Raw genomic sequence first — 26,482 nt, forward strand, 5'->3', positions numbered from 1 at the left:
TTTCAAACTTGATAAATGAAAGGCTCGAGGTGTACATGGATGCATTTACACCCTATGGAGATCACTTCGAGCCGGCATTACAAATGCTAGAGAAAGTTCTGCAAAGATGCATTGCTACCAGGCTCTGTTTAAGCCATGAAAAATGCCACATGATGACGACCAAGGGCCTCATCCTAGGTCACTACATCTCAGCGACTGGAATTCAGGTAGATCCAGCAAAAATTCAGATAATTCTCTTAATATCTACCCCCTCCACGCAAACTGAGGTACATTTTTTTGGGATTTTTTGGATATTATAGAAGATTTATAAATAATTTCTCTCAAATTGTTGCACCATTATAAACAGGAAATATTGATTTCATATGGACTGACAAATGTTACATTGCTTTTGAATATTTAAAACGGCTAGTATCAATAGCCCCAGTATTACGGGGCCCAAACTGGGATTTGCCATTTCAGATCTCATCCGATGCATCAGATACGGCCATTGGAGCAGTTCTCAGCCAGGAGGAAGATAAGAAACCATATGCGATATACTACATCAGAAAAAATCTATCTCCTGCTTAATTGAATTACACTGTGACCGAAAAAGAATTTTTGGTTGTAATCTATGCTATTAACAAATTCAGACATTATATAACAGGATACCCTGTGGTTTTGTATACTGATCACTCTGCTATTAAATATCTAGCTAATAAACTTGTTACGAATGGGAGAGTGACATGATGGTTGATCCTTTTGCAAGAATTTGACATAATAATCAAGGATCAACCAAGAAAGGAAAATCCGGTGGTAGACTTCCTCTCACGTATACCAAAGACAGACGACTCAGTAACAGTAGAAGAGTAGTTCCCTGATGAGCACTTATTCACTATAACCGTGAAAACACCTTGGTACATGGATGTTGTGAACTACCTAACAGTGAGAAAATTACCCAAGCACTTGACACCCAGTGAAAGAAAACAAATAGTACAACGCATCACTCAATTCTCCTAGATCGGAGGATACCTCTTTCACACAGGAGCTGATATGCATATCCGAAGGTGTGTCAGGGAAGACAAAATATTTGACATCCTAAAAGCTTGCTACGATGAACCTTGCAGTGGACATTTTGCAGACCGCGGGACTGGTCACAAAGTCCTATAGATGGGCTATTATTGGCCCACCATTTTTAAGGATGCCAAGAAGTTTTTCCAGGCATGCGATAGCTGCCAAATAATGGGCCACCCTGGACAGCCTGATGAGATGCCCCTGCATCCACAGTTAGTCATTGAGCCTTTTGAAAGATGGGCGTTAGATTTTATTGGCCCAATAAACCCATCATCTAATCAAAAGACATACATACTGGTTGCAACAGAATATGTGACGAAATGGGTAGAGGCAGAAGCATTACCATGGGCAACGGAGGACTCAATAATCCACTTTCTTTTCTAGATTTTTGTGCGGTATGGCTTGCCTAGAGAAATAATCACGGATGGAGGGCCACAATTTGTAGGCCATAAGATGGTTGCAACATTAAAAAATCATCATATTATGCACAGAATCACATCTCCATACCACCCACAGGAAAATGGCCAAATAGAAAGTACTAATAAAGTAATCGAGGCTATACTGACAAAGACATTCGCATCTCATAGACGTGACTGGGCTACCCGATTGCCAGAAGCCCTGTGGGCATATCGCACGACATGGAGAAATACCACAGGATACTCCCCATACCAGTTAGTGTTTGGAAAAGAACCTATCTTCCCAATAGAATTTGAAATTCAGACATTGAGGATAGCTCAAGAAGTAGGCTTGGATCTGAATGAAGCATAGATTAATAGACTACATCAAATTAATGAATTGGATGAAATCCTGTTATCAGCTCTTCAACATACTGCATTGATCCAACAACAAAGAGAAAAATGGCATGATGCCCTCATCAAGAGGAAGATATTCCATGAAAGTGATTGGGCACTTATGTATGTTTCTAGGTTCTAGGATTTCCCGGGCAAACTCGAGACCAGATGGTTAGGTCCCTACGAGATAAAGGAGGTGCACGATAATGACACCCTTACATTAACCACCATCGATGGTTCTGGTTACTCTTTTAAAGCAAATGCACATAGAGTGCACCTCTACCATAACCCACTTACAAGGGAGTCCTTTTGCCAGCACATATGTGAAGATCCCACAATACAAATTCTTGCTGAGGAGGGCAACCCTCCCATAACACCAGTCTAGTGAATAATTTATTCTTTTTGAAACTTGTAAATAAATTTACCTTTCTATTTTCTTTCTATTTGATTGGATTTTTTTGAATAATAGATTGTACATTAGTTTTTTTTTCTATTTTTCCTTTGTTGTTCCCTATAGGGAACAACTGTCCCTACAGGGAACAACAATTTTCGTGTGAGTTTGCTTTTCTGTTCCCTCTAAGGAACAGTTGTTGTTCCCTTTAACGAACAGTTGTTGTTCCCTCTAAGGAACAACAATTTCAGCGTACATTTTTCTTGTTGTTCCCTCTAAGGAACAGCTAATGTTCCCTCTAAGGAACAACAATTTCAGCATGAATTTTTTTTCTTGATGTTCCCTCTAAGGAACAACTGATGTTCCCTCTAAGGAATAGCTGTTGTTCCCTCTAAGGAACAGCAGTTTCGGCGTGCATTTTTTTTCTTGTTGTTCCCTATAAGGAAAAGTTTTTGTTCCCTACAGGGAACAACAATTTTTGTGTATAGATTGCTTCATTGTTCCCTACAGGGAACAACTATTGTTCCCTATAAGGAACAGAAATTTTTGCGTGCGTTTCTTTGTTATTCTCTACAAGGAACATCTGTTGTTCCCTACAAGGAACATCTGTTGTTCCCTACAAGGAACATATGTTGTTCCCTACAAGGAACATCTGTTGTTCCCTACAAGGAACAACAATTTTTTTACCGTGTATTTCCCTTGTTGTTCCCTACAAGGAACAACAATTTTTTTTAGCGTGTATTGCCCTTGTTGTTCCCTACAGGGAACAACAATTTCCATGTGTATTTTGCCTTGTTGTTCCTTACAGGGAACAGCACCATCTGCGTGTATTTTTCATTTGTTGTTCCTTACAGGGAATAGTTGTTGTTCCCTCTAAGGAATAGCACTTTTTGCGTGTCTTTCCGTGATGTTCCCTATAAGGAACAACACCTTTTGTGAAATTTTATTTTGTTGTTTCCTTTATGAAATAGCACTTTGTGAGTATTTTTTTAGAGAACACCCTTTCTGTCCTTTGCATGACCATCCCTGCTCACTCTTTATGATCCTCTCTATGGCACAAGTGTATAAATACATATGTAAGGATAACAAATATGGAGTTTACTGGAACAGGCAAATATATTGAATACTATCCTCTTTAACAAGATTGCTTTGTATTGATCAAAAAAGAAAGGACACAACCATATATATCACTTCACTGTCCTCATTTCCACTATAAATCAAATTGATTGATTATCTATACCATGTTGGTTCTCCCATAGCCCCTATAACTCTCTTTGTTCATTATCATTAAAAAGGTTAAGGGCATAATTTTTTTCTCTATTGATATGTTCAAACTTCTTCTGCCATCCCTACTCTTAAGGAGTGCTAAGCCACCCTCTATATATAAATATGAAGTGTTGTTCAAAATATATATATATATATATATATATATACTAACAATTGTATGATTTTTGTCCACAGAGGGAGGATATGGGTCTCATCACGAGCCAGCCTACCATGATCATAAGTAGCGAAGTGGCATTCCCACTATGGCCACCACACCAGAGATATGATCCAGTGGATGCCTCAAGAAATAAAGTCCTTGGAAACAGGAGGTCTCATCATGAGCCGGCCTGCCCACCTTTCTCTACTTCCAAGCGAATGGCAATGTGTTCATCTGGTTACCATGCCATCACTTTGGTCTCTACTATGGATATCATAACACACTTCCCTAATTATACATAGAGGACCATGGTTCCAAAGGGTTAAAAAGCAACTCTGTTGAGGCTATAGATGCATGCAGGAAACAGAAGCTCTGTTGATGGTATTGAAGTTATATTTTCTACATCAATAGTTATTATAATGCCCTCTTCTTATGTTTTATCTTTACTACAAAGAGATTATATTACTAACTTACTTTGAACCTTTATGCATGCGATATCTTTTAAAAATCAATCACAATAGTTTTAAGTGGAATAACGACGGTAAAGTATTATTCCTTGCGTCAATTTGTTATGAAACCAGCTCAAGAAAAGATAGAAAAGATAGATCAACGCCTTAGAATTCAGCCTCTTCGAGGGGAAAACCTCCTTTACATTACATAAATGAACAATTCTTGGATGATACAAATGAGAAAACCTCCTTTCTATATATAGGAGTCTAAGGAGTCACAATATAATCCAGTCGACCTAACAATAATAATATAAAGCCACAAAAATAACAATAGAGGGATTCTATGGGGCACATAAATAACAACAAGGGGGTAATAGGGGCACAACAATATAAATAAAGGGTATAACTACAATAGTAATGGGGTAATCACTAGTATTATGGGGACCCAACATCCCCTCTCCTTCAAAAAAGTGTTGTCCTCAACGCTTGAGTAGTTCTGGATACTTCTGCATAAAATTCTCATCCTCCCATGTGGAGTCTTCAGCGGATAAGTTCTTCCACTTGATAAGATACTCTGAAATTGATCGATTTCGTAGCTGTCGAGTTCTTGTTTCTGTGACTGCTTCCGGTTCCAATATAATTTTTCCTTCCTCGTCAAGTTCTGGCAATATTGTTTGAACTGGGAGCTTGTCGCCTATAACCTTCTTTAAACATGAAACATGGAAAACTGGGTGCAATCGAGAAGCTGCAGGAAGCTCCAATTTGTATGCCATAGTACCAATCTTTTGCAACACCTTGTACGGACCATAATACTTTGGTGATAATTTATTATCCTTCTTAGCTTGCTTTAGGGACATTTGCTTATATGGTTGTAGCCGTAGGAATACCCAATCACCTACATCAAAACTTCTTTCACTGCGATGTTGATCTGCCTGTTGTTTCATTCTATTTTGTGCCAACACGAGGTTATCCTTTAAGAGTTGGAGGACTTGTTGTTGATGTTCGATGTGATGTTCCACTGCCTGAACCTTAGAATTTTCTCTTAAATATGATGTGATGGATGGTGGTTGATACCCATAAAGTGCCATAAATGGGGTCATTTTTGTTGCTGTATGGAAGGAAGTGTTATACCACCATTCAGCCAGAGGCAACCATTTGACCCATTGTGTCTGTTTATCAGATACAAAGCAACGAAGATATCCTTCCAAACATTTGTTTACTATCTCAGTTTGCCCATCAGATTGAGGATGATAAGATGAGCTATGAGCTAACTGAGTACCAAGACAAGAAAATAATTCTGTCCAAAAATTTCCAGTGAAAATGGGATCTCTGTCACTTACAATAATCTTTGGGTTTCCATGTAGCTTTTGAATTGTTTCCATAAATGCAGTAGAAACTGTACTGGCTTTAAATGGATGTGATAATGCACAAAAGTGTGCATACTTGGTAAGTCTGTCAACTACCACCATGATGACACTCTTTCCCTCAGACTTGGGTAAACCTGTGATAAAATCCATTGAAACCTCCTCCCAACGTTGGCTTGGAATGGATAAAGGTTGTAATAGACCTGGTGTCTTAATTGTTTCAACTTTATTTTGTTGGCAAACCAAACATTCCGCCACAAACTTTTGAATATCTGATTTAAGGCCATCCCAAAAAAATTCCTTCTTAACCCTGTGGTAAGTTTTTAAAAATCCTGAGTGCCCTCCTAAGGGAGAAGTGTGCAATTCCATAAGAATCTTTTGTTTTAGCTGGGAATTCTTACAGAGGTATAAGCGATCTTTGTACCATAACGAATCATTTTGCCAGCTAAATGTATCAGACGTACTGGAATCTTGTTGTAGCTTTCGAATAAGTGCCCACACTTCTTCATCATTCTTCCATTCCTCCCTTGCTTCGTTTATCCAATCTGGTTGGATAATAGAAATGGTGCACAACAATGCTTCCACATCCTCATCCTTTCTTGAGAGTGCATCTGCCACCACATTTTGCTTCCCTTTTTTGTAGATGATTTCAAAGTCATAACCCAACATCTTTGTGACCCACTTTTGTTGCTCTTCAGAGGATAATCTTTGTTCTAAAAAGTATTTAAGGCTATCATGATCCGTTTTTACCTTGAAGTGTCTTCCCATTAGGTAGGGTCGCCATTTCTTAAGTGCATGGAGTATTGCCAACATTTCCTTCTCATAAATAGCTTTGCTTAAAAACTTTCCCTTGATTGGACGACTTTCAAAAGCAATGGGTCTTTCATCTTGCATTAGAACAGCACCAATTCCATTTCCTGAAGCATCACATTCCACAATAAAGGTTTTTGTGAAGTCCGGTGTAGCTAAGACCGGTGCTTGGCACATTGCCTCTTTAAGATGTTCAAAGGCCTTTGTTGCTTCCGGAGTCCATGAAAATGCATCTTTCTTCAATAATGTTGTTAGAGGTGCTGCTATTCTCCCATAATTCTTAACAAACTTGCGATAATACCCTGTCAACCCAAGAAATCCTCGCAGATGCTTTATGGATGTGGGGATTTTCCATTCCTTAATGGCTTTAATTTTGCTAGGGTCTACCTTAACTCCTTCATGAGATACAATATGACCCAAATATTCCACCTCCTGGACTCCAAAGAAACATTTGGATCTTTTTGCATATAATTGTTTCTCCTCCAATAGTTGTAGCACCTTGTCAACATGTTCAACATGATCCTTCCAAGACTTGCTGTAGATTAGTATATCATCAAAAAATACTAACACAAATTTTCTAAGGAATGGTTTGAAAATTGAATTCATCAAACCTTGAAATGTTGAAGGTGCATTGGTAAGGCCAAAAGGCATGACCAAAAATTCATAATGACCCTCATGAGTTCTAAATGCCGTTTTCGGAATGTCTTCAATCTTCATTCTGATTTGATGATATCCTGAACGAAGATCCAACTTGGTGAAGTAAATTGATCCATGCAATTCATCCAGTAATTCATCAATGACAGGAATGGGGAACTTATCTTTAATAGTGAGCTTGTTGAGCTCCCTATAATCCGGACACATGCGCCATGATCCATCCTTCTTGTGCACCAATACTACTGGAGCAGAGAAAGAACTTTGACTTGGTTGAATTATACCAGCCTCTAGCATTTCTGCAACCATACGTTCAATTTCACTTTTTTGGACATAGGGATATCTGTACGGCCTGATGTTTGGAGGAACACTTCCTGGAATCAGATGAATAGCATGATCATGATCACGCATAGGTGGGAGACCCTTGGGAGTCTCAAATACCTTGGAATGATTGTCCAAGACTTTTTGGAGATCTGGAGAAATAGATGATTCCAATGTGGAAACATCTAGCGAACATAATTGTGCAATTACACCTCTTTGCTCCTTTTTTAGAAGCTTTGTCATACCATTAGAGCTGATTATCTTTCCTGGTTTCCCTGCAATACCCCTTAATTCAACTTCCTTTCCTTCCATAGAAAATTTGATGAAAAGTTCTTGAAAATTAAAAGCTATTGTACCCAAGGATTGTAGCCATTGGACTCCTAGTACAACATCAGCACCTCCCATTGGAATGGAAAGCATTGGGCTAGTCAATACATATTCTCCCATGGATAGCTTGATATTATGGCACTTTCCAGAGCAATTTATTGTTCCTCCATTTGCAATCATCACTTGACACTCTGGTGCTGGATATAGGAAGCAATTCAATTCTTTTGCTACCCTACAATGAATAAAATTGTGGGTGCTTCCTGAATCAATCAACACTATTACCTTTTTCTTCTTGATTTGTCCTTCTATCTTGATGGTTTGAGGAGTGGTAATTCCCGCCAATGCATTACAAGATATGGTCGGATTTATTTGTTCTTCATCTAGGCTTTGTTCCTGGAGTATATCTTCTTCTTTTGACCTTTCTTGCTCCTTTTCTTCTTCCTCTTCACAATCTATGTAGAATAATTTCTTCTCAGCACACTTATGACCTTTAGTGTATTTGCTATCACAACTGTAACAAAGCCCTTTTGCTCTTTTTTCTTCCAATTGTTGTGGTGTCAACCTTATAGGTTGTGGAAGACTAGGGGCAACAACACTTCCGTCTTTATAGTTGTGAGTGGTATGCTTCCTGGTTGCCATAATTTTGCTTTCCATTTTTCTTGCTAACCTGAATGCCTTCTCTAATGAATCAGGTTCCCAAAGGCGAACATCATGTTGGATATTATCCTTTAAAGACCCTATGAACACATCAATCCTATGCTCCTCTGGAATATCTTTTACCCTTATGTTCAATTTTTGGAACTCCTCAATGTGCTCCATTACTGAACCCTTTTGTTTGAGACTTATCAATTGGCTAAAAAAAGTGTTGCTTTTTGTATCTTCATAATGTGCTATCAATTCTTCCGTAAAAATTGCCCAAGTGATAAATTTTTTACGAGAGAAAAGCCATTGATACCATACAAACTGATTTGGTTCCAAATATACAGTTGCCATACGTACCTTTTGTGTGTTTTGCACATTATTGAGATCGAAGAACTGCTCCATCTGTAATATCCATGTGGTGGGATCCTTGCCATCAAACTTCCTCATATCGATTTTTGGAATATGGTGGGTCTTCGATCCAACATTAGAGTCTATGGAATCATGATTAACATTGCTTTTGTTCACATCATGAGTTTCCTTTACAACCTTTTCACCATTAGTAAGTATTTCTTGTAGAAAATTTGTCAAATCTGTCTTCAAATCTGCCATGTCTGTTTTCAAATCTGTCTTCAAATCTGCCATGCCTGTCTTCAAATTTGTGTTCAAATCTATCTTCAAATTGTCCATCTTAGCTTCCATGCCATTCATCTTAGCTTCCACGCCACTTATCTTAGCTTCTGTTAACTTTTGTGAGCGTGACATTTGTTGCACTTGTTCTTGTAATTTTGATATATCATGTAGCATTTCTTCCTCTTCTTCATGAGTCATGCTAGAGCTTTCAGGTTCCTTACTAGGTGTTTTCATTTTCTTTCCTCGAGGCATCAGTTACCGATAATAATTCTTTACTATGCCCTTTGAATTCCTTCAAACCCAGCTTACACAAAAATTAAAAAATTAAAACTACACACCTTTTTTCACTTTGTAGAAGCCTGATATTGAATCTGATGTATCTCTGTAATTCCAGATCCTCCAATTTTTAAATTGCTACCTGTAGTAGCCTTCTGTGTCCTCTTTCCAATGCCACAAGTCTGACCCAATTGGATTCTCCAAGGAAGACTTATGCGAAATCTCCCACAGTGACTTGATTATAGACTAGTTCAGTAGAGAGAACTTGTACAACGTGCCACGAGTCACTGTTTCGACCTATGGATCTGAAAAATGCATACAAGAAACTACAGTCCGTCCTCTTTCTGTACCTTCTTACGAAATTTCAATCCAATCCCTAGAGAGAAAGTTATGACGATTTTCCCTAGGTCACCTGCTTTGAATGTAATTCAGGAGTCTGCAAAAAGACCAACTTCCTCAGATCATATCTCCGCAAATATCGCGCGAAAAGCTCTGAAATTCGGACCCAAGGTTCAGCGCGATTTCTTCTCAAATGGGTTTTTTTTGTGACTTCTGAAATGTCACAGAAAAAAGTTATAGTGAAAATGCCACGATGACCTGTTTGGAGCAGCGAAACCCTAGAATCCAAAGCTCTGATACCAAATGTTATGAAACCAGCTCAAGAAAAGATAGAAAAGATAGATCAACGCCTTAGAATTCAGCCTCTTCGAGGGGGCAACCTCCTTTACATTACATAAATGAACAATTCTTGGATGATACAAATGAGAAAACCTCCTTTCTATATATAGGAGTCTAAGGAGTCACAATATAATCCAGCCGACCTAACAATAATAATATAAAGCCACAAAAATAACAATAGAGGGATTCTATGGGGCACAGAAATAACAACATGGTGGTAATAGGGGCACAACAATATAAATAAGGGGTATAACTACAATAGTAATGGGGTAATCACTAGTATTATAGGGACCCAACACAATTGTCCTTTTTCCTTTTCGAATCACCTCACAACATCTTATCGTTTATGATAATTCTCGTTATATGAATTGATTCCATCACTCCAATATCCTTTATGATTCTTTCATTAATATGCATACCTTGCCACTTTCATCACCCCTGTACTTCGCCGCCAGCGCGTTATCCCTTCACTCATTCGGTCAAAGGCGACCTATTATTTCAAAGGGGGGCGAGGAGCTCCAGTGTACTTATGCATGCATTGTCAGCTCTTTATTTGATTTTGCAGGGCAATATGACATTCAATGATCACAGAGCATGTGGTATTATAACAACCCTTAATAACGGTATTGATGTTTATAAAGTATCACCCGATAAAGCTATCACAACTATTTGTTGTTCCATCACTCAGCTCTGTTTGTTACTGTGCTATCTCTACTACACGAATTGTTTGTAGAATTCAGGCAGTATGGGAGGAAGAACAGTATGCAGAGAACCACTAATACTGGCTGTTTTTGATGCAGCCATAGAAATTTTATCTCAAGCTGGGTGGATAGCATATTTTACGCGATCTTAGCCACCCAACGAGGAAATTGCCATTGAATTCCTACGAAATCTACAGAATGGACAGTCCATGGTAAGGGGCAGGCAAATCACAGTATCAGACGCTGTGATAGTAGAAGTATCTGGGTTGTCGGTTGAAGGACCCGTATGGGCTAACAAACGTTTGAAATTGCATGATGCGATCGAAGCCTTTAAGGACGAAGGACAGGAGCTGATCATCAAAGGCAAAGGCGTTCAGCCATCATCTCTTGGAGAACCATGGGGAGAACTAGCAAGAATTGTCCAGAACTACATCACATGCAACAAGCGCAAATACGTGGTAAGGCCGCATCAACTCAAACTCGTAGCAGTTCTGAAAGGATAAGACGGTTCCAACACATAGAAACTATAGTAAGCCACCACTGTTTGATCAGACTGATAATTAGCTACAACCTCACCCAGCAACAATCAAGCTGGGAGGAACTAATATTTGCTATTGAAGGAGGTTTAGCTCTGTCTGCGCCTAACCCTGTTCCAAAAAGGAAGAGGACTACCCTTGTAAGGAACATACCCCAAAAGCGCAGACGATCCACAAGGCTGAGGTCAAAATTAGGAGTGGCCGAAAATCCTCAAGGCAGTGTCAGTCAACCTATAGAATTGTCTAGCCTAGGAAGTGAACAACACTTGCAGCTAAAAGGCCAGGATAACCCTGAATCAGACCACGAGGAAGAAACAGGGCATTCTGGAGATGAGCAAAGAAATGAATCAGGACTCCCCTCAACACCAAATACAAGTCCCCCAGGTGATTTATTGCACAATATCAAATTGGCCCGGATCCTGGCCAATATGAATGATTTCATACAGCCTAAAATCCTGCTCAATTTTAATTTGGGAGCAACCCAATATCTAGGGAACTCTAGCCACGACTGAATTCTATCAAAAAATGTAAGCCGCGAAGCAGAAGCAGGCACAGAGGCCATTCAAGAAGAGGCGAACCAACCTAGTGACACGCTTCCAGGAGAACCCAGCCAGGTAGGCCTAAACACAGAGAATATAGGCCAAATAGAAGGAGTAGAAATAAACCAGGAAAACGATTACCAATATGGAGACACGGTTCTTTTAGAACAGAGCCAAGATGAGCAACCAAGCTCGTTAGAAGCAGAAACTATTAACAGAATAGTTGCTCCTCTGAAAAATTACATAGACAAATTGAAAAAGCTTAGGAAGGAATAGCAGAGGCTTCACAAAACAGTAAAAAGGCTCAGAAGAAAGATAAAAGAAATATCAGCGGGGAAGGTTCCAGAAAAAACCCTGGAGACAGTAAACGTAGCAGTTCAGACTGAATTATATGAAAGTAGGGCTACAGGGACTCAAACTGAGCCCATACTCACTCAACCTGTTAAGGAATAGCATGCAATTCTTGCAGAAGTAGCTACCCAGACAGAGGTTGTACCCTCTTATAACATAGCTACTCAAATGGAGGTGGTACCCTCCTATAGCATGGCTACCCAGATGGAGGTTTGGACCTCCCATAATAAAGAAACACAGACAGTAGGCATCCCTTCTCATAGCAAAAGTACTCATACAACCATTCAAGCCAAATATGTCATGACATGCAAAGACCCCATTATATTGAATCTTCAAGAAGAATTAGCACAGGCTCAACTCGCCTTAGAATGGCTTGAACAAGGAACTGTTTCCCAACAAAAATACCAAGAATTGCAAAGGCAACTTCGGGACATGAATACATCATAGAGTGAGACCCTTGACAGATACCGAAAAGTAGAAGAGAAAATTCAGAAAATTAAGCTTAGATTAGAAAGCGTCATGAGTCAAACAGACACTATCTACTCATTATATACTGATGTCTTGGCATGCAGATCCCCTGCCAATAATTATGCCTTATTTTTGTTAGAATGATACTTTTTGTTAAAAATTAAAGCCGTGAAAGCTGGAAAACCAATCGAATTAAAAACAATTGAGGATTTTATAAATTGTTCCAAACAGCATGGGGTAAAAGTTAAAAGGTTTCTTTGTGAATTTTACCTACACAATTTTGTTTTAGAGGAAGAGGTGGAAAAGAACCCCAACCCTTTTGTGGGATATGTTCAATTCCAAGCCTTTATCTTGTTTGCAGTCAATCAACTGAAATGGTTCAAGGCTCATAACGTGTTCCAAAGACAAGAGCATGGACTGGATCTTTGGGTAAGAAGTGAACCCAAGCACCCTTTGCAAATGCTTGCCAATCACAAGAATCTGATGACAAGGGAAGGTGTGATTAAAATTTTAGGGCCTATCCAGAAAGAGATTGTACAGAAGAGAGTAGAATACTTCCTCTCCATTCAGGAAACTTCCTTGGCTGCAGCCAAGCTCAGGTGGACGGTCTCCACTAGTAGTGTATAGGATAGAGAGCCATTTAACTATAGAAATTTTAAACTAGTTGCAGACCGTTTTGTCACATATAGCAATCTCATTTTGAGAGAAGGTCCTTATTTGTTAGGATGTCGGTTCCGTAGCCCCATCATTTGGTATCCTACTAAAGGTTATCATGCTATATACGAATTTCCTAAAGGACAGACAGGGCCCATCTTCGAGCTCTTGGCCCAGAATCATGGCTTTATACCACTTTACGATGTTCCTTCTCTAACCTACTCCTTAACTGCTTTGCATACGAATTACTTGCTTTTCATGAGGCCATGAAATAGGGTAAGCAGGGGAATATGTTGAGTCACGAAATGGGTATGTGTTTACTATTAATCTCATCATCCTTTTCCTTTATTCTTATATTTTCTATATCTTAATGTGTTAATATATTAAGGAATTATGGTAAGAAATGAAGGAATTATTTGCAGTTATGATTTAGCTAACTTTTACCCTTCTTTATGCAGGAAAACAACAAAAGGGACAATTGATGTTCCCTAACGAAGGAACAACAAAAACCAACAAGCAAAGGAAGGAATGCAGCGATTGCGGACAAGGCTAAAAGCAAATCAGAAGGATCAGCGCGAGAAAGGAAAGGATGTCTGAAGTTAGAAATCGGTTGCGAATACCTCAATATCAATCGATCCTGAGGGATCGCATTTACCATTTATCTTTTACCCTTTCTGATTATAAAAGGAGACGATTGTAAGAAGAAGGAGAGGAATCTCTGTTATTATTGAAATTTTAATTTTTATTACAGACTCTCGCTATTGAGAGAACACGGTTATATTGTAATGTTACTTACGTTCGATGATTAATACATAAATTAAAGTTGTTTTTCCCTCGCATCATCTGAAGTAGCTTAGTAGTGTTCGCTGGCGGCTATGGGCCCGGCCTCTGGTGGATTTAACTGCTTTCTTGTGTTATATTTTGATTCTTCTAAAGTTTGGTTGGTTTGATAATTTCTTGTTGTCATGAGTTTACTTTATTTGTTGTTCGTTACTTTCTTGGACTAAGATAGTGTATGCTTTGTTTATAAGTTACAGCGCTGTCAATTAATTCCAGTTATGCTTATTACAGAGAATATTATCTAGATAGTGAATTGCATTGATGTTATCATCTGTAAAGAGTTTGATTATTGCTATTGGATTCTTAGATTAATATCATTGTTGTTTGGATTGTTTACTAGAGATTGCGTTTGATTTGGATTAAATCAGTTAAGGAGAGATGAATTATTTCTACTGTACTCTCAACTGATGTCATTGCTAGTTGAATTGCTTGGGTGAGGATTGATTACAATTTCGGTAGAAGATTGAGTCTTGAAGTTTAGACGTTATATTTCCTTTGATGATTGCAATTGGAGTTTATTAGATGCATCCGTTTACTCTTGCATTGAAATATCTATACTTCAATATGGGAAACATTACTCTCTAAATTAATAGCAGCCACATACTGTGTACACTCTTGAAATAAGAGGACTTTCCCGGAAGCCCCAAGGGTTAGCCCAATCAGTCAAGACGGGGCCTCGCCAAATGGGAGGTCACAGGATCAATTCCTAAAAGCTCTTGGGGTCAAGTCTTGCAGTAGGCCGCGGGGCGTCAAGCCTAGATTTTTCTAGTGGACATAGTGCCACCTGTTGACCGAAGGTGTCCGTGAAGCATGCTCAAAAAAAAAAAAGAGGACTTTCCCAGGTTGATAATTAATGTGGGATAATTAGGAGTTTTAAAAGGCACCTTTTATCAGTCAACACTTAAGTGACTGCCAACTTCCCTCTCTGACTACAGGGGAGCTAGAAGATGCCTTAGGTGAAAAACATGAGATCTTTGAAGAACCTATTGGGAAGAAGAATAACCCATTCCACGTACCCACACCATGGTTGAAAATAGGAATGAGGAGGTTTTCCCTATTAAAGAAACTAATGGAGATACTAGGATGAAGAATATAAGCCCTTCTGCCCTTCCTCACTTCCATGGCTTAACCTTTGAGGACCCTGATACTTTTATGTTTGAGTTTGTTGTTGTCTGTAGTACTTATGACTATACCTCTAATGACCAGATGCTGAAGTTGTTCCCATGTACCCTCAAGGATGCAACCTTGCACTGGTTCATGGATCTAGCTGGGGATGTCATCACTACATGAGCTCAAATGCAACAACTCTTTAACAATAAGTATAGGGACTATTGTAGGTCCAAAGAAACCAAAGAGGAAATCTTTAGAATGACTCTTACACCTGATGAATCCCTAGAAGACTATGAGGAAAGATTCTAGCTGAGCTATAGGAGGGTCAGATTCACCCTTGATCCTAAATCACTCAAGTTAGTCCTTCTCCAAGGAATCAGGGAGGACATGATGGAAACCCTCAACATGTTGTGATCCAAGTGGAGATTGGTGGCCACCCACCAATTCCACTTGGACCCCCACCATTGTTTCTTTCAGTTTTTGAATTTCCTTAATTGTAACACAATTTACTATTTTTAGCAGTTTTTTGGGTCCTGAACTTCCGAAGTCGTTTTGAGGCCCTAAACGATGTTTCTCGGGAAACCTGGGAGCAATATTTGTTCATGGACCAATGTTTCTCTTCCCAAAGTTGTATTGCTCAGATAGATATTTCTAACGAGGTATTGTGTGCGTCAAACAGAGATCGTATGCCAAAGTTATGACCCTAGGAAGTTGATGTACCAATTTACCCAAAACGGGGCCCATAGTATGGTGCTTCATCTCCTAGGGTTAGGTTTTTGGATGTTTAGGGTTTTCCATTGTTTCTCAACAATAAATAGGCCTTCAAGCCTCATTTTTAGATAGTTCTGAGGCATATAGCTGCCACATCTCTTCTTAGAGATAAGCCACCATCGCCCTAGCTAGTTTATTTCCATTTCTGTTTGTAAGCATATTTCAGTATTTTACAGTAATGAAATGAAGTATTATTTCTGCTACATCTCTATATGTATGATTATATTTGTAATTTGTTGCATTCATGTTTAAATCCATGTCAGTGGTATCAGAGTGGTCTGCTCTTTCTCTCTCTTTCCTTGCATGTCCCCAGCGAGGTCGAGATATAAAGAGTTAGAGCTTGAACTGTGCGAACCTTTGCAAGACTAGCCTTGCAAATCCTAACGGCCTCCCATGGTGGATGAAAGAAAAGATGATGGGGTAGGAGATCCTATCAAAATCTTGCTCGAAGAGGCCCTTGAGCGATAAAGGAATGCGATGATGGACAACTTTTCCAGATCCTTCAACGCTACCCAGGGGTGACACATCGACTTCTAGCAGCTACTCTGGTAGCGCCACACCCTTTAAGGTACAAGTTAACTTTGAAATTCCCATATTTGAGGGTCAGATAGATGCAGACGCCATAGATAAATGGTTAAATTTGCTAGAAGGGTATTTTTCTGTTCATGATTTTTCCGGCCGGGAAAAGATTACTTTCGCTCTTCTCAAAGTTATCTGCCACATCAAGGACTAGTGGGAAACCTACTGCAAGTAGAAGGATGAAATTACGGCCTCACTGTTTTCAGTCGCACCCACTTGGAATTCATTCTAGGCTTCCATCAAGGAGTAGTACTACCTTGTCGGAAGCTATGAGGATCAATACATAAAGTGGACCACGCTGCGGCAAGGAAGGGACCAAGACGTGCCGGAGTTTACCAATATTTTCCATACCCTTCGCACAAAGTTGGGTATCAAGGATTCAAAGCAGCATTTGGTACTCAAATATCGCGGCTACCTACACCGGTACATACAGGACGAAATATAATTCCTGAACATCTCCTCGCTCGGCACGGCCTATTGATATGCCGTCAAGATCGAGCAAAAGTTTAAACAGAAGAAGCGAGACTTTAGATCTGCAAATCCGAAGCAAGGGAAAGGTGCCCCCAAATCACAAAACAAAGGACAAAGCCAAGGTGGGGCAGCCCAAGAAAACCCACCAAAATCGCAAGAAAATAACAGCACCACGAAGCCGAAAAAGGACACAGGAAAGTGGTGTGAGTTCCATAAGAGCTCCACTCACAACACAAGTGAGTGTCGGGCCAAGCAGTCACTGGTGGCCGAGTTAAAGGTTTCAGAATCAAATGCATGTTCCAACTCTGAGTTAGAACCCGACAAGGGGAATGAAAAAGGGAAGCAGATTACCGATGCGGAGCCCAACGCCATCATTTCCACCACGAATATCCAAAAGGAGGAACCTGAAGATCCAGAGGAGGAGGAGCGCCTCTTCCACTCCCAAATGTGGGTAAAGGGCTCCCCACTACAATTCATTATTGACAGCGGGAGCCAAAAGAAACTGATTTTGGCAGAGGTCGTGAAATGGCTGGGCTTACTGACCACAGCACATCCACAATCGTACACCATTGGGTGGCTTCACCAAGGACGGGATCTTTGCATGAGCCAACAGTTTCGCCTTCCATACAACATCAAGCCCTTCAGGATGAGGTATTTTATGACATTGCTCCCCTTGATGTTTGCGATGTATTATAGGCCAACCATACTTGAGGAAGCAGCATGCTATGTATGAATCAAGGCCTCGTGTTGTTATTGTTACTTTGGGAAATAAGTTGTACAAGATACCGGAGGTAGGACCACCTACCGCCATCTCTTTGGTTACTGCAAAACAATGTAGTAAGCTCATTTCTAAAACCAAGAAAATTGTTTTCCTGATGATAAGCTCTCAAGGAAAGAAGAAGACGGTGGCCACAACCTCCAGACAGAGCCCCTCCGCACGACAACTACAAATGGACAAGGTTGTGGAGGAGTATGAGGACATCTTCACCTCCCCCATAGGGGTTCCTCTACACTGTGAGGTCAAGCACTCCATTGATTTGACCCCAGGTGCTTCGCTACCCAATGGACCAATCTATCATCGCTCCATTCTAGAGAACGATAAAATCAAGAGGCAGATTCAGGAGGTGTTGTAGAAAGGTCACATCCCACTGAGTTCATCGCCCTTTGGGAGCTCGATCATTTTGGTACAGAAGAAGGATGGGACTTAGAGAATCTATATTGACTATCAGGCACTGAACAAGATCATTATCTAGAATAGGTACCCGATCCCATGGATTGATGACCTTCTGGACCAACTGAAGGGGGGGAAATATTTCAGCAAGATCGATTTGAAGTCAGGATATCACCAGGTACCAATCGAACCCTCCGATGTATGGAAGAATGCCTTCAAAGCCAAGGAGGGCCTTTTTGAATGGTTGGTTATGCCTTTCGGGTTGACGAATGCTCCTGCAACCTTCATGAGACTAATGGATGACATATTGTGGCCATTCACCAACTCATTTGTAGTGGTATACTTGGATGATATCCTGAGCTTCAGCCAAAGTTGGGAAGAGCACCTCCACCACATCCAACAGGTTCTCCAAACACTGCACCAACATAAGTTATGTGCCAATTTGGAGAAATGCAATTTTGGCATGACCCAAGTTCAGTATCTAGGATACATTATTGATGAACAGGGGGTGCATGTGGATCCATCCAAGATCCAAGTCATTCGAGTTTAGCCATATCCAACCACTCTAACAGAGCTCCGCAACTTTCTGGGTCTTGCTAACTTCTACCACAGGTTTGTGTTGGGATTTTCTCATATCACTTGGCCCTTGAGTCAAGTCACCAAGGGAGGAGCGAAAGAAAAATTCTTTTGGTCTGAATCTCAACAGAAGGCATTCACAGAGTTGAAACATCGCCTCTGCTCGGCACCAGTGCTCGCATTACTAGACTTGCAACAACCATTTGAGATTGAGACAGATGCCTCTGACTATGCTATTGGGGCAATCCTTACTCAACACGGGCATCCAGTGGCATATCACAGTGAGACACTTTCATACACAGTTCGGAAGTATCCCACTTATGACAAAGAGATGTATTCCATTTTGCATGCCTACTGACAATGGAAGCATTACATTTTTGGGAAGGAAACGCTCATCCACATAGACCACCAACCCCTACAGTTCATATAGACACAAGGAAAGTTGCAGAATGATCGCCATCAGAAGTGGTCCACATACCTACAACAATTCCATTTGAATATCAAGTATAAGAAGGGCAGCACCAATAATGTTACAGATTGCCTCAGTCGACCACCGATCACTGTGTTAACCACCGTGCTCAACTCTTGTGGGAACAAGACTTCTGATTGGCCACTTCTCTACAAAAGTAACCTAGAATTTGACCACCCATACCAGACACTCTTGGAGGGTCAACATGTTCCAGATTTTCACCTCCAGGATGCCCTGTTATGCCACCTAGGTCACCTTTGTGTTCCTTCAATCAAGCGTGACAAGATGATTTTGGAAGCACACTACAATCAGGCTACTGGGCATTTCAGGGTCGAGAAAATGGTGGTAGTACCGCAGAAGTATTTCTATTGGCCGAATCTTCAACAGGATGTTGGGGAGTACATCAGATCCTACACTGCCTATGCCATTTCCAAACCGACCATCAAGAAGAAGGGCCTCTATACTCCTCTGCCTACCCCTAGTTGACCTTGGAAATCCATCTCCATGGATTACATGTCGGGCCTTCCTTCTACTAAGCATGGAAACGAATGTGTTTTTGTGGTCATCGACAGGTTCTCGAAGATGGCTATTATGGCGGCCTGCAAGAAGAATATCACAGCAGAAGCAACTGCTAAACTCTTCTTTGAACGAGTGTGGGCACACTTTGGGATCCCACAGTCTATCATCTTAGATCGAGACAGCAGGTTCCTCAGTACATTTTGGTCTAGTCTCTGGTCGATGTTGGACACCAAACTCACTAAGTCCACAGCCTTCCATCCCCAAACTGATGGCCAAATGGAGGTTGTCAACAGGATGATCCTAAACATTCTGTTCATGCACAACTCAAAGTATCCACACACATGGGATGAGATCCTCCCCTATGTTCAGCACACTTGTAATCAGGCTCTCCACAACTCGACTGGACACAACCCTTTTCAGGTGGGCTTGGGATTCCAACCACTATGTCCCATTGACGTGGCCATGCCATTTGCAGCTACTCAAGCAGATTCGGCTCATTTCCAATCCATAACAGATAAGGCAAGCAGCTTCATTGAGCACATCCAACACATCCACCAGTAGGTCCAAGACATTCTGGAGGAATCAAATACCAAGTACAAGCAACAACATGATCAACATTGGGTGCCACACAAGTTTCAGGTGGGCGACAAAGTATGGTTGTATTTGCAAAAGGAACGCCTTACCGGAGCCTATCGGAAACTCAAACCGCTCCGATATGGTCCTTACACCATTACCAAGGCTATGGGAGACAATGCATTTGAGCTCATCATTCCCCCATTCTTTGGCCTGCACCCAGTGTTCAACGTGGACCACCTTCGGCCATACTTTCCACCATTACTAGACACATCCGACATTGCAGAACAACTCACACCAACAGAGTTAAATTCAGATTGCATGAAGAAAGCTGCAACTGATCGGATCATGGACAAATAGATCAAGCACATTTTCCAGCAAAAGATCCAACTATATCAAGTTGTTAAAGCAAGCCAACTCCTTCACCAGGGCAAGTGGCTCACCAGGGACCAAGTTCAACAGAAGTTTCCTCATCTCATGGAGGAACTCAACGCAATGGGGACCATTGCTTCCTAAGGGGGGAGGAATGATCCAGGTGGAGATTGGTGGCCACCGCCAATTCCACTTGGACCCCCACCATTGTTTCTTTTAGTTTTTCAGTTTCCTTAATTGTAGCAAAATTTACTATTTTTAGTAGGTTTTCAGGTCCTAAACTTCCGAGCCATTTTGAGGCCCTAAACGATGTTTTTTGGGAAAATTGGGAGCAACATGGGTCCATGGACCTATGTTTCTCTTCCCAAAGTTGTAGTCCTCAGGTAGATCTTTCTAACGAGGTATTTTGCACGTCAAAAAAAGATCGTATGCCAAAGTTACAACCCCGAGAAGTTGATGTACTAATTTACCCAAAACGGGGCCCATAGTTTGGCGCTCCATCTCCTAGGGTTAGGTTTTTGGATGTTTAGGGTTTTCCATTGTTTCTCAACAATAAATAGGCCTTCGAGCCTCATTGTAAGACAGTTCAAAGGCATGTAGCCACCACATCTCTTCTCAAAGATAAGCTACCATCGCCCTAGCTAGTTTATTTCCATTTCTGTTTGTAAGCATATTTCAGTATTTTACAGTAATGAAATGAAGTATTATTTTTGTTGCATCTCTATATGTATGATTATATCTGTAATTTGTTGTTTTCCTGTTTAAATCCAAATCATGTTGTCTTGAGGAGACATCTATCAGTTACCTTATGCAGACATCAAAATGGTGTTCAAAAACCAGTATAGGGCTGCTAGGAAGAAGGGTAGGGCTAGTCAAGCTTTGGTCAGTTCCTATCCCTCCACATCATTCATCAAGAATGAAATTGGAAACATGTTGGAGGAATTTAAAAGTGAAATTATGCATAGCTTCACTCTACAAATGGATACCATGCAAACCAAGAGGAGACAAGAGGAAGTAGAGAGGGCGTTAGTTATATTTTTCCCTAAATGCACTAGAAGGCACCCCAGAAATGAATGTCCATTAAATGTTATAGAGGTATGCTTGGTTTGTGAGGAAAACCATGCCACAGATAATTGTCCTTCTTTGCCTAGATTTAAAGTTTTATACCAAGGGGCAAAAGGTGGGGTTGAGCAACTCTGTTTCATCAATCAAAGGAGGCCCCGAGGACCTTAGCCATACCAACAGGGCATACAAGGTGTATCCTACTCTTATTACCATCCCAACCAGAATGCAACCTTTCCACCTTGGTACTCTCCCACTCATCCATCTGTTCTGTTAGCGCTTGAGATTTCACCCTAGGCTGAGGAAGGTAAACCTTCAAGGCAACATCAAACCATTTCACCTCGTAGCTACCCCTACGGGGTATGAGAAGGCTCTCTCTGGTCAAACTCGGTGGATTTTTCAATAGGATGAGATGACCAATCAAAGGTAACACTGATATTAGGCTAGTAAACTGATTAAAAGGTTGATTTGGGGGTTTTTGGGGTTTTTGGTGGCAATTGGAGGGAGTGCAATTCAGGGTGCGGGGATTGAGCTCAGTTTTTGCAGGTGGGTCTTTGGGGCAAGGTAGGAGCTTGTGATGATGCCTTTAGCTGAAATGGATGATCAAGGAAGAAAGGAGAAAAGCTAAAGAGGGCAAACAATGACTTTGAATCCTCTCTAGACAGTGGAAAACATAAACATTAAACAAATTTGAAAGTTGAGCATGGCAAGCATGAATTCAAACTTTATCACTTCATTTGTTTAATAAGCTGCAGTAAAGAAAGAGATGGAACACATAAACACACTTACAATTACAATAAGAGAACACATCATCAACACAAGAGTCCACAAGAATCCCAATGATGTCTGCAAAACCCTGGCCTTCCTTTTCCTCAAATTGCAGAGATACAAGTAAAATATACAATAGGAGCTTCTCCCTCAAGAGTCCAACCATGAAAATGAGCAAGAGAAGGCATAATATAGATGATCTAACTCCTTTCCCCACCTCTAGGGGTCGAGCTCAGCTTCCTAGGAGCAGTTTGAACTAATTCTAAACTGAGCACTAGATAATAGGCAGTCAAAACAACTTGCCTCTAAAACTTAGGTAACCCATTCATGCATTTAATATTCACTATTTACATCAAGGAAACTTCTAGAAGTGTTAAAGGAGAGTAAATGTATCAAAATGGTGAAATTTCCCTGAGTGGTCGCACCCCTCCCTTGGAGTGGTCGCGCACATTGGCAGCTGTGTTTGAGGGCCTTCCTGGTGTCCAAATCAGGTGCAAGATAGCTTGTTTGAAAGGTCTATGAGTCTACTTTCCAACCCCACTGGAATTTCTAAATGTGGAGTTGATTTTACCCCTCAAAAGTCATTTCTCCCAAGGCAGCTTTCTGCAACTCAAAAAAGGGGCAGAAAGTCAAAATTTGCATGTATTTTGAGCTTTTGGAAGTCCAAATCTCCATAAAATTTGAAGTCCATCCATAGGCAAGTGTATTTTTGCATGAAGATTCCAAAAATGTAGAGTTTTCCCCGTTCTGAGCTGTCCCCACGAGTGGTCGCGCGCGGGGTGAGACCACTCCAACGGCCAAAACCTGTAAAATTCTCAAAAATGCCCAAAATGCCTCAAAACTCTCAAAATTTCTTGAGTTTGCTGCTCTCTTTTGTGATGATCACCTTTGCCTCCCCTACGAGGCCTCCGCTGTACCTCAACCTCTGTGGAAGAAGACCGGTCATCACCTTGCTCATAGGTTTCAGTGGTTGACATGGTGTTATTGAGCAAGGTGGAGAAAATAGACAAAGTTGACTGCTGCCCTGCCTGCAAAATGCTGAGAAGTATGCTGTTTTCAAGGGGAAAAAATCATGAGGGAAGTGTTAGGGGAGGGACTTTTTCATAAGGAATGGGAAAATATATAAAAGCAGGGAACTTTTAAGGAAAAATTCACAAAATGTCAAACATGTTATCTCATCTCTCATCATCGGGAAATCATTTGCAAAGAAATATCTTTATTAGGGAAGACATGTAATAGGGTCACCAAGGGAAAGGACAATACATTTTACAACAGGGGGTAAGGGATAGCATGTAATACAGGAGATGGGGCAGCACTGATTACTAGCATCAACAGATAGCTCTTAGATTTTGTCCTTTGACTGTACATTATTAGGCATACTCTGTTTTTCCAAGGGATTGATGTACTTTTGATGCTAAGGGGAAATAAGGAATTAATTTACATTTGTCATAAGGGGAGGAGGGCTTTACTTAACAAATTCAAAAGAGAAAGGAGATGCATTGCATCAAGGGTATTAGGGGGATAGAAGGGAAAAGGATGCCTAGGGTTAGGTTTTGGAGACACAACAACATTCTTTTGCAAACAGTATTTCAGAGCAGCATGTCCTTTAATAAATATGTACAGCTGTATTTGCTTTGTTTTTGTTATGAATAACACAGCCTTCTTTTCACTGTATTTGTGAGGACTATGCACAGCAATAAGTTTCTTTTGTTCTTGCAATGGCTTGGCTATACATAGTAATCTTTTCCTCTGTTTTTTGTCTTTTTGTTTTATTATTTTTACCATTGCAATTGCTCTTTCCTTTTACACATCACTATTTTGATTCTTGCTGTGTTTTTATATATATATTTTTTTATAATATTGTTGTGGGGAAGGAATTAGGGTTTTAGGTATAGGGAATGGGGAATTGATATTCATTGCAAATGTGATGAGATAGAGACACATTATGACAATTGTAAATCTAATAGGAGTAATGGAGGGAATAAAGAGGAATTAAAAACCTTGAAAGCAAACACCAACCTTAGCAAAATTGCCTACATGAACAAACAATCACTAAACCTATTTCTCTTCATATTTTTTATGGTAAAAATGCATGAACACAAGCTCATCATCCATGTTTCAAACATTCAATACATTAGAGAGGCCTACCTCGAGCAATTAGCAAACCAAAACGCAATTTTGAGTGGATTTAGGAAGGTTCTGTGAGTGGGAGCCCGAGTGGTCGCGCGCAAGCTCCGAGTGGTCGCGCACACCCCGAGTGGTCGCGTGCGTTAGAAATTTGAACTGTGGAGGAGGCGTCGAGTGGTCGCGCACCGCCCAGGTGGTCGCGCACACTACCCGAGTGGTCGCGCACCAGAAATCTCCTTAATTTTTCTGCAATTCGCCCTCTTTCTCTCTTTCCACCCTCTTGCTCTTCTTTGCTAGCTCATAGAGGCATAATGAAGATGTTTAGAGGGAAATTTACCTCTTGTAGGTTCAATTTGAAAAAATTAATTTACAAAACCCACTCTCTAATGTTCTATTTTGACATTCACTTTTAACACTATTTTGAGTTCACTTTGTCCTGAATTTGATCTTTCGAGTGCTTTAACTCCGTTCTTTTTGCAGGTTGACCATCTGATGGACTCTGACGAGGAGACCAGGGTTATTGCCGGCATTTTGAAGAATTTTGAAAATTTTCCTTTTTTTTTGCAAATTGACATGACCTTGGCTTTAAAAACATGGTTTTTAAATCCAAGGTATAAATGAGCTGTACCTGATGAAAATATCAATGAAACATATTTACATACCTCCTTCCGGCTTGCTGGGCACTCAAGGACTTATGACTCATGATCTTGCAATGACATTTGACTGAAACCCTAGACCTAAGACTTTGGACTTCAAGACAAAACAAAACAAGCGTGACACAAGTTCGTTAACTGATATGACCTGATCCAGCAAAGCCAAGAAGGGAACAAGGACCAGCTCCTCCATCAGTTTTATGGCATGCCTAACGGGATGCAAAACTGATACTGATGAGACACCTACCTATGCACATGCAAAGAGTTTTTTGATCACTGATGGAGGGCACAATGACCGACACTAACATGTTCCACACCTCCTTTTTAGCCTTATGCACCTCAGTATCCTCCCCAACCTGTTAGTCAATCATTTCAGCCATATGCTTCTTCACATCCTTAGTGGAATAACCCATCACAAGGGTGGTGGCTTCAACTCAACCAACCTCCTGCTTTACTTCCTCCACCTCCATCTCAACCATAACTCACTCTTCTTGCTCCGCCCAAGCAACCTCAGATGCCTGCTCAACCCAATCTGAACCTGAATAACAAGCAGGCACAATAGGTCTATAGTGGAGAGACATCTTACCCTGCCTATTCTTTGGAGATTCAAGAAATCAACCTCAGGTCTAGAAGAGTGCTCCTAGATAACCAACCTCCATCTCCACTTGAGGATATTGAAGAGGAAAAGGAAGAGAGTAGCCCTCAAGTAAATCCACCTTTTCCTGAGAGATTGATCCATCCTAACCAACACACCCCAGAAGAGACTGAACTTCTGGGAGAATTCCCCTCCTCCAAGATATCAAGGATGTTCCCATCTACAATAATCTTATCAAAGGGAAATGTTTCAAACATCCTGGGAGGAGAAAGAAAGATACCCCCACCATCAATTTTATTGGTTAATTATCTTATCTAATGTTCGAGAGAGTGATTTTCCCAAAATATCTAGATCCTGGAAGTCCTGTGGTAGATGTACACATCGATGGCATCATTGTCCCTCACACCTTGATTGATATTGGGGCCACCATCAATGTGATTACTAAAGAAACCATGTTGAAGCTAAACCTCCAAGGATCCTTGAGAAAGACCACTACAGTCCTACAACTTGCAAATAGGTCCATCGTGGCTCCCAAGGGAGTTTTTGAGGATGCAGTGGTCTCTATTGACTCCTTGGAGTATCCTACTGACTTCCTATTTCTCTATCCCAAAGCCAAATTCAATGGTTATCCTCTCATTCTTGGAAGACCATGGCTAGCCACTGCTTATGCTTACATAAATTGCAGCGCTAAGAACATGACCATTAAGAATGGGCATTTGTGCAAACAGTTGGTATTGTACCCTCCTGCTCAGCCATCCATTGAGCATGACTTGC

Source organism: Pinus tabuliformis, chromosome 7 (genome assembly GCF_031772625.1).
Source record: "Pinus tabuliformis cultivar Carrire ecotype Pingquan chromosome 7, CPIR1, whole genome shotgun sequence".
Classification (NCBI taxonomy): Eukaryota; Viridiplantae; Streptophyta; class Pinopsida; order Pinales; family Pinaceae; genus Pinus; species Pinus tabuliformis.